General features: G+C 33.3%; 1 long non-coding RNA gene across 1 annotated transcript; it reads left to right on the top strand.

The window, feature by feature from the left end:
• The first annotated feature begins 1,573 nt into the window (after positions 1 to 1,573).
• Positions 1,574 to 3,130, top strand: LOC143231992 (uncharacterized). The gene is made up of 2 exons (XR_013017321.1): positions 1,574 to 1,678; positions 2,589 to 3,130. It is a non-coding gene; the product is annotated as an uncharacterized LOC143231992 (long non-coding RNA).
• The last annotated feature ends 7,707 nt before the right edge of the window (positions 3,131 to 10,837 follow it).

Raw genomic sequence — 10,837 nt, 5'->3', positions numbered from 1 at the left:
TAGTTTGTACCAAATCGTCCATATTAAACATGTTTGTAAAGTTTTGTGTATTAACTGACAAGACTGTAGTATTATTTCCAACTGGTTAAACTAAATCTTCAACATTATTAGTTTGTACCAAATCGTCCATATTAAACATGTTTGTAAAGTTTTGTGTTACTAACTTGTGGTACCCAGTAATTTCCAACTGTAGTATTAGTTTGTTTCCAACTGGTACTAACTAAACTAATTCTTTCCAACTGGTTAAACTGTCTTTAACATTGTTAGGTTGTACCAAATCCGTCCATATTAACATGTAGTTTGTAAAGTTATGTGTGTATTAACTGACAAGACTGTAGTATTATTTCCAACTGGTTAAACTAAATCTTCAACATTAGTTTGTACCAAATCATCCATATTAAACATGTTTGTAAAGTTTTGTGTACTTAACTGACAAGACTAGTATTATTTCCAACTGGTTAAACTAAATCTTCAACATTGTTAGTTTGTACCAAATCATCCATATTAAACATGTTTGTAAAGTTATGTGTACTAACTGACAAGACTGTAGTATTATTTCCGACTGGTTAAACTAAATCTTCAACATTGTTAGTTTGTACCAAATCATCCATATTAAACATATCTAAAAGCTGCCACCTCCCCAAAAACAAAAACACCTGAAATTATTATAGTTGTTAAATAACTATAAATTAGTTCTGTGGTTTGGTATTCAGTCATTGTTTCCAGTATAGTATGTAAATATGAGTTAACTGACAGGTAAATATTTGAACTTTAACAAATACATTTGTTATATTAATATTTATTTTGCCTTTTGATGCTGATTTACCCATAATAGAAACCCTAATGTGTCCTGGGGTGGAGATTAAGAAAGTGTAATGACATGTATTACCAGCTTCCATCTTTGTACAAGAATAAACAGTTTAAACTTTCAGTATGCTGTGTAAAGCTGTTTTTTCAATATAACCTGAATATATATATTTTGAAAAGTGTTACCTGGTGTTTATGGAAACAGACTTTCACTGGATTTGGAAAATACTTGAAAGGTAGAATGTTGACAGAAATGAAGGGTGATTTCTAGTTGTGATAAATGTATTAGATGCTTTGGGAATGTAAACATTATTTCAGAGACATGAGTTTAATATCACGTGTGAATATCCAAGTCTGGTTACATAACATCAATATCTGGCTAGTAAACAACACATCTAACCTTTTATGAATGGGTCTATTTTTCTTTTATTTCATATTTTTGTCGACCTTAAGTAATTTATGACTGGACATTTTAATTTATACTTAAATGTAAAGTCTGAAGTTTTAGACCAATGTGTTTACCTTGCCTTGTTCTGACTGACCAGACAGTTGTTTACAGGTAAGGTGGATTTTCTGGATTATTTATCTGTCTGAATGAGTAACAACCAGACGGTAATGTCATGTCTGGTGTCTGGTCATGCATTGATTCATTGTCTGCTTATTTCTGTTAGCTTCTAGGCTAGCCCCTGTGTGTGTGTTGTTCCATACACACCACGTGAACTCAGTCTGGAGCATTGACTATCAGGTGAAACAAAGCTAATATAAGAAGGAAACCAAAAGCTCACATCCCAGTATCAGTGATACTTGCTACTCTGTCACATTGTGCAGTCTACTTCATCTGTCTTTCCTCTTAACTGGAGGATTGTTATAGGTAGGTGGGAGCCTAAAACACCTGTCTGTATTTTAAACACCAAAGTACTTAACAAAGGTTTTTAGATTATTACTTCATTACCAGTTGGAACATAAACATTTCACAGAACTGCTGGAATATCTTTGGGTTTGTCTCTTGGATGGTTTTTCTTGTAACCTCAAAACTTTTCTCTAGTGAAGTGATACTAGGGTACTGTTTCAGTTTGAGTTTTAACATCAGACATTTTCTCAAATTGAAGTGACACTAGGGTGCTTTTTAGTTTGAGTTTAACATCAGAGTTTTCTCTAATGGTAGAGTGATACTGAGGGTACTGTTTTAGTTTGAGTTTTAACATCAGAAGTTTTCTCAAATTGAAGTGATACTAGGGTACTGTTTTAGTTTGAGTTTTAACATCAGAAGTTTTCTCAAATTGAAGTGATACTAGGGTACTGTTTTAGTTTGAGTTTTAACATCAGAAGTTTTCTCAATTGAAGTGACACTAGGGTACTGTTTTTTTAGTTTAGTTTTAACATCAGAAGTTTCTCAAAGTGGGAGTGATACTAGGGAAGCTGTTTTAGTTTGAGTTTTAACATCAGAAGTTTTCTCTAATTGAAGTGACACTAGGGTACTGTTTTAGTTTGAGTTTTAACATCAGAAGTTTTCTCTAATTGAAGTGATACTAGGGTACTGTTTTAGTTTGAGTTTTAACTTCAAAAGTTTTCTCAAATTGAAGTGATAGTGGGGTAGTGTTTCAGCCTGTGTTTTAACTTTTTGTTGTTCACATTTAAAAGCTTCACAATCATGTTTAAAGTTAGCAACTTTCTAAACATCATACATAGTTCATGACCACAAATTTCTGTTAAACATCGGGACCGTTAAAATGGGCATTTTTTGTTCTAGAATGAAAAGCTGAAATTGGTGTTTTTTTAAGACATTTTGTAGGAACTCTGATCGATTCTTCAAGGCTTAGCAAGTGGAATAAGAAGGCTACTGTTTTAAGGCTTAGGGCATAACATCTTGAGATGGAGAAGACTGCAGGTGAGAATGGTCACACAATGTTTGGGAATCATATTTAATAACATGATAATATAAAAACACATCCTTATACACTGGAATTTCCTCTGCAGTCACAACTGGTTTTATGAGGGTCTTTCACTTAATTCAGATCCATTGTCACCTCAAGGAACAAGTTACAGAACAATAAGTAATATGAAAGCTGTTCCTTTTCTGCCATACGATAACTTGGTGTTGGTTTTAAATTGAGAAAGTTCTTGGTCTGGTGTTTCATGCTAATCAGTAAATTATAATTGGGCAAAAAATGTTTTTAATGTTTGCAGAACAAAATTATATTCCTTTTCAAATTTAAGTGTACTTTAGGTATTTCATTACACATGTATAAGTGTACTTTAGGTATTTCATTACACATGTATATATTTTTATGTAGCTTGGAATAAATGCTATTTGAGACTCAAAGGAATATGTGTTCTCTCTGTGTTCTACAAGGAATTTCAGTCTGAGATTAACTGCTAATAAATAACATCGACTTCATCACAGGCTGACATTGTTTTGGTTGAGTAACAAGAAACTTGGGTGTAACTAAAAATCAGTATGAAAACAACTGTATACACTGAATGATTCATAATTGCTTAATAGAAAAGCCTGTTATGTCTGTTATTTGTTTGTAATAATGAGTAAATATTAAAGAAAATACATTCCACAAAATCCACACTTTTCATACAAACACTATAATATAACTTGCATGTTTGTTGTGGTTTTAACAAATATATTTGTTGTCAAAAGTATTATAAATATAGTTCTGAATACAGCTAAGATTCACAGATGCATCCCTTACAATTTCCCAGAAATGAACATAGTGTTTTCAAGTATGTTTTTATATCAGATTTTCTCAAACAGGGCTCCCACGTTGATGTGATAATTGTCTGTAAATTAAAAACAAAAGAAATGAAGATAAATGTCTAATTAATTTATGCGTTTAATAAATGTTACTATTATTGCACTGAATTGTTCGTCCAGAAATATCAGAACTGGCAGAAAATGATAAAGTTTGACATAAAACTTCAAGAAAAGGTTTAGGTTCACATGGAAATAGACATTAGGTTAAAGACAATAAGGTAAATTTTGTGAGGTAATTATAAGTTACTTATAAACTGTGTATTTATACATAGGTTTGTTCAAATTACATTCAAAAATTTTACCTTAAAATATGAGTGGGTAAACTTTTTACAAGACAACTTTGTATGATTTAAGAACAAATAACAGCATTTCCTACTTGCTAATCTTGTGATCTAGGCGATACGTTTGTTTGAATATAAAACATAACGTAGCATTGTGTGAAATGGAATTTTGCATAATGTTTTATTGGGCTCGAGCCAGAAGGAAAGAATTTTCTCGGAACACAATTTAGACTTGTTCACTGGAATAAAGCCAGTCTCTCCTTATTCTTTGTGGAAAAAGCTGTCTGGTTTCTGTACATTCTAGGTTCTGATTGGTTAGCACCTTGACCTGTCTGCTAAGTAACACCATTATTTCACGGTGGAATGTGGTCTGAGGACCGTGAGAGTTATATCACGTACTCACGTACTGTTGATTGGCTAACCAAAGGCTGTACACGTGGCACTCTTATCCTGTATGGTGGCCATGAACTGAATTTCAGATGGTTCGATGAATGTTCATACTTCTTGGTTTCTGCGGTTACTAGAAGACAGAAGCAAAGTTAAGTGTGTTTTGAATAATAAAAATTAATTTCTTCAAACACAAAAAGTTTACAAAAGTTCCAGATGGTTTGGACCACAACAGAAAACACTGCGAGTAAGTGGAAGATTTGCCAAATCTTTTCGACAGCACATGATTTCACTAATGTGCATCTGTTACAGTGACTTGAACGTAATTTTAAAAATAAATTGTTTTATTATTTTGTCTGCAAACTTTAAGTCCATGCATTAGTTTAGAGACTGATCTAAGCATATAAAATGGATATGTGAGCCTAAGAGACATTGCATTTGTATACATAATATCTTTAGAAGGCTATAATCAACTTCTATATTCACAACATGTAAAAATTATTTGTTTTTAATTTTTGAACCACATCAGATAGTAGCATCTAGCTTTTCGTTTACATTGTGGAAAGTGACGAAGAAGAACACATACATTTGTACATATAAACATGTGTAACAAATTTTTTATTGCATGTGGAAAGTATGGTTAGAATAATTTGAGCTGTTTTTCATTTAAAAAGTCTTTATCGTTGTATTATGTACACATATTACAGTGTATATCCTTTATCCTTGTAATATCAGCTGTTATTACGTATGTCTACTACAGTGTATATCCTTTATCCTTGTAATATTAGCTGTTATTACGTATGTCTACTACAGTGTATATCCTTTATCCTTGTAATATTAGCTGTTATTACGTATGTCTACTACAGCGTATATCCTTTATACAACCTGAAAAGTAAAGCACAAGCAGGGTTATGTGCCCTTCAGTAAATGTGTGTGTGTGGATGTTTTGGTGAGTTTAATGTTTAATTTCATGAAGTCGATTGTGTGTTTGCATGTGTTGATTTGGTTAAATGTATGTATTATACATGAGTGTGTAATGTGCTCCACAGTAGGATATGGGTGTGCTAAGATGCATTCTGAAATGTCATTGCCCATTGCATTCGATGATGTTACAGGTACAGCATATGCTGTCCTGATGGCATGTCACATTATTAACCAGTAAAGCTGAGAGAACATTTGTTGCAGAAAGAGAAGCAAATAATGTGTGAATCACATCCAAGTTTCACAAAGTTTTTATACCATGTAATGATAGATATGTTAAAAAGGTAAGTGTTCAGATGGATAAATGGGAAAGTTAACTTTGGGGGGGTGATCAGTAATAAAAACAATTCCAAGTGAATAGAAAAAGGCCAGCTGTTTAGTGCACGCTGTGAGCATTCGTACTGAATATTCACTCACCTGTGAAGCTCACAGTTCTCTGTGACATCTTTAACTAGTGCATGGTGTGTAAGAAACATAGTAAACTGCTATAGTTCAGCTGTGTGAAATTACTGTTTGTTTAGGCCCTTTTTAACAATTTAATAAATATTTTTGTACAAGCCTGTCTTTCGATCTACTTCAGATGAAAATATACCTTTGAATCAGTACTGAAATAAAATAAATCCACTATTTAAAATAAAGTCCAGAATTTTGCTTCATTAGATCACTGAAATATTGTTATATACAAATCATTTTTCAACATTTTAGAGTAAGTAAGTATAAATCACTAACCATAAAACTTGTAGGCTTAGCTTGATTTTATGTGACTTTGAACGATATAACGTATATCATTGATTTGTACAAAACTTCAATAATAAAGTTAGTGACTCTTAACTTGAACCATCCCGGGCGTGCAGCACAGTTACCGAACGAACCATTATGGATATTCTGATATAATAATTACCAGAAGAATAAAATAATAGCAACACAATTACAAAGCTCAACTTGTATGATTGTAACTGACATATGGAAACTCACACATAAAACATTAACAGGTAAGATGCTCATTATTTTGTGTTCTAAAATAAACAGTTATTTTCAAACCATTTTTTTATTTATCAGGGTGGTGCGTGTGCTCCATTTGAAAAAAGAAAGTTGTGTTTGTTAAAATGTTTTTTTGAATTTTGTAGTTTAAGAACTTATTATCAGAGTTAAGCTTTACAATATGCCTCATAAGTAAATGTTTGTATATATTTACTGTGGTGTCAAAACATGGTCAACTTCCTACTGGACTAGACTGGAGGAAAGCAACACACGGATCAATACGAACAGTCTGGCCAGCCAGGCTGTATTCCAGACGTGTATATGTAAGAACCTGGAAAGTTATTCATTTCTGGATGAAAAGTGTCAGTGTAGTAATATCTTGAAGAATGGAGATATTCTTTAAATAACTTATAATGAAACATTACGTCACAAGATGGTTATGAAAGTATTTTTCATGGTGTATAAGTCAAACTTAATTGGCAAACATTGATTTAATCAATGTGATATTTTCTTCATGTTTTGATAGTGATTGAAAAAGTTTATTGAATGTAGTGTTAAGCCTTTATTATCATCATTATTATTATTCATATTTTATTGAACATGAGTTTAAATTGTAAATATTTAAGTGAATTAAGTGTGCTCGTCTTATTTTCAGGTATAAGAATTACCAGTGCATAACTACAAACAAGTTAGTTTTAAATGTCAAAATTGTATTTTGTTTAACAGATGTGTTCAGATTTGGGTCTTAATTTATTGCTACTGTTGTCACTTACAGTGATGTCATTAAGTTATGATAAGGGGGTTCAGTGCCTGTGACAGAAGGTAAAAAACATTCAGTTGTGTTCTGAAAGTAACTAAACTTGCATGTCATGAAACCTAAAAACTACTAAACTTGCATGTCATGAAACCTAAAAACATTAACATTGGAAACTACTAAAATAAGTAGAAAATATTTATAATATGACGAATTGTGACAAGAAGTTTGACAGCTGAGGAAAGGGTTAGGAAATGGAGGCTTCTCAACATTACATGTAATGTTTTACTTTAATTTTTCTAACCTGAAGGAAATTTTAATGTTTGGTGTTTTTTGTCAGAATTAAAAACTTTCAACTTTAATTAATTACAGTTCATTTTAGTATAAAGCTATTTTTAAATGAATAAAACCATTAATTAAATGTTAGAGTTAAGTGTATTTAATAATTAGGATAGGTTTCAAAAGTCATGAGTAAAGAGATGAGAGTTATGATGGAGAACAGATATGATGTTGGTTAGGGTCATTAGACATGATGAATGTAGTCTTAGGTTTATCAGAGATGTTTGAAATTTGATAATGATGAGGGTAAAAGCGTGAGGTTATAGTTAGGGATAGGAGACATTGGGATTTTAATAATGACAAAGGTAAGAAACATGATATTACTAGGGTAAGAAACATGAGGTAATGGGATGTGAGGTTATAACTAGGGATAGGAGACATTGGGTTTTAATAATGACAAGGGTAAGAAACATGAGGTAATGGGATGTGAGGTTATAACTGGGGAAAGGAGAACATTGGGTTTTAATAACAAAGGTAGAAACATGAGGTAATACTAGGGTTTAAAACATGAGGTAATGGGATGTGAGGTTATAACTAGGGAAAGGAGACATTGGGTTTTAATAATGACAAGGGTAAGAAACATGAGGTAATGGGATGTGAGGTTATAACTGGGGAAAGGAGACATTGGGATTTTAATAATGACAAAGGTAAGAAACATGATATTACTAGGGTAGAAACATGAGGTAATGGGATGTGAGGTTATAACTAGGGAAAGGAGACATTGGGATTTTAATAATAACAAAAGGTAAAAAACATGATAATACTAGGGGTAAGGAAACATGAGGTAATGGGATGTGAGGGTTATAACTAGGGAAAAAGAACATTAGGTTTTAATAATGACAAGGGTAAAACATGAGGTAATGGGATGTGAGGTTATAACTGGGGAAAGGAGACATTGGGATTTTAATAATGACAAAAGGTAAAATATGGTATTACTCGGGTAGAAACATGAGGTTATGGGATGTGAGGTTATAACTAGGGATAGGAGAAATTAAGATCTTAAAATGACAAGGGTAAAAACATGGGATTATGGGATGTGAGGTAGTAATAGGATAAAAGATATTGGAAGTTTGATTAATGGTGAGTGTAAGAAATATGTAGTTACTAGTAACAACTAGGGTAGGGACACTGAAATGCTGAGTAGGAAATAAGGAATGATAGAAATGGTTTAAGGTAATGCAGTGAGAGTAATTAGTAAAGATAAGAGTACAAGTGTGTTGAGTGATGGATGGTTCTGAGTAGTTAAAACAGAGATGAGTTATGACAAGGGAAAGAAATGTGGCAAACAGTAGAAACAACTGATGTGTTCATTGTTAGGAATATGAGTCGTATGATCGGTAGTTAAAGGTTTTATACAATGAATAAACATTGAAACAAAATGTTATGAGAAGTGTGAATGTTCACTAAAACAAATGGTAAGAAATATGAGTATGTTTAGGGAGAAGAGATATAACAAATTCATCTAGTCATTGTAAGAGATACGAAAACGTTGGTTAATAAATTAGGGTTAGCAAGGACGAAAAACACGATTTTGAGTAGTGACCTAGAGTGATTGACATGGAGACAGAAAATGTTAGGATAAAAATAAAGACATAGATTTTGAATTAGAACTCTTGAGAGAATGCACGAAATTAAATCGTTTTGTGGTTATTGCCTGCCACTCTGTGTAAAGAACTGACCAGTGAAACTGGTGAAATCGTACGTTTTATGTTTGAAATATATAGCACTTTAATTAGCGGTGTTAATTGAAATAATGATAGAAAATTTTTCCTCATTTTTTTTTTTTTTAATATATGATACTTCGTTATTACTGATTTTACAAGCAACAAAAGTTTGGACCTATAAGCGATTAGGCGAACACGTAGTTTATAAAAATGTATTCAAAATTTCATTTTGCCCATTGTGTGACTCCTATAATAAAGCTGTAGTAGCCCTTGTTTGTTACGTGTTCTTTATATAGCAGGAAACTTCCGTTATATTGCTTGTCTGGATTTCTTATCCAGGTAACAGACACTACTGTTTTCCTGTACGTGGGAGATAACAGGTGAGGCCTAACTTCTAGTGCATGCGACGGAAGGTCGTTCGTGCGTCTAGACTAAACGCATGTCTGGCTTTCCATGTATGCTCTCGACCGTTAGCCAAATCTCGTTTAAGCCAGACGGCGTGCAGCCAGTTATGCCACGTCCATCTCACCCATGTTTGTCAGAAGATATGGGTTTGTTGTCGGCGATGCATCTGCACAGAAGTCGTAAGAGACGTGCACTTTATTATAACTACATTAACACTTGCCAATCACCAGATACCTGGCGTTCTGTCTGTAACACATTTATTTTATGACTTTTTTTTTTTACCTTCCGTACATGTGTAATCGATGTTCCCGATTTTGATTCGCGTCCCGTTATCGACAAAATATTACCGTTCCACTCTTTCAGGCCTTATGTGCATTATAAGAGTAGTTGATCCTACTTTTCGAGTTTTCCCGGTGGGACAACGGTAAGACTTAGAACTTACAACGCTAAAATCAGGGTTCGATTCCCTAGGTGATCACAGCTGATAGCCACGTGGATTTGTCATTACAAAAGGCTGCTTAATTTTAGGTGTCAGAATAGTAACCCACGAGTTGGCGATGGTGGTGACTTCCCTTTGTTCACCTGAAAATTGGTGACGGTTAGAGCAGATATCCCGCGTGCAACTTTGCGGGACACTAACAAACAAACATAATTTATAAATCTGTTTTACTAAATAATAAAGGCAAAATCATTGATTAACTATAACGTCTATATCTTTGTTATTAATTATTTATGAACGTGTGTAGGTTGCAGAAGTTAACATGTGTAGATTAGAGACAGTATAGTGAGTTGAGCATGCGTAGTAAGTATGTGTTTGTTTGCAGTACTTGTTTTACTTTTCCATAATTTCCCGTAAGTTGATGGAAAAGTTGTGTTTTCCGTTACGTTCGATACATATTTATTTATTTCTTGTAACTGTTAAGTCTAAAATGTTTCTTTTTGTAAATTTTCGAACTTTTATTATAGTGTTTAATATGGCTAGAAACGTTTATTTGTTTAGACATTGAAATATGTTACTATTTTTATGTAAATACATCGGTTGTAATTTTGTACAAACTGTCTTCCATTATTCGCTGATTTTATCATGACGTGTCTTCTAACGAAGACGACCCAGTGGTGTAAATCAAAACGTATGGAAAAGGTTGGTTGGTTTGAATTTTGTGCAAAGCTACAGGTGAGCTATTTACGCTAGTCGTCCCTAATTTAGTAGTGTAAGACTAGTTGGAAGACAGCTTGTCATCACTACCCACCGCCAACTCATGGGCTACTCTTTTACCAACAAATAATGGGAGTGACCGTTACATTATAACGCCCCCACAGATGAAAGGGCGAACATGTTTCGTGTGACAGAGATTCGAACCCGCGACCCTCGGACTACGAGTCGAGTGCCTTAACCACTTGACCATGCCATGCCCAAAACGTGTTGAAGGATCATTCGTTAAGTATTATAATAATTTTTTGTTTGTGCACGAAA

The sequence above is a fragment of the Tachypleus tridentatus genome, chromosome 1, assembly GCF_004210375.1.
Source record: "Tachypleus tridentatus isolate NWPU-2018 chromosome 1, ASM421037v1, whole genome shotgun sequence".
In the NCBI taxonomy this organism is placed as follows: Eukaryota; Metazoa; Arthropoda; class Merostomata; order Xiphosura; family Limulidae; genus Tachypleus; species Tachypleus tridentatus.
This window is presented reverse-complemented; position numbering and strand designations above follow the sequence as displayed.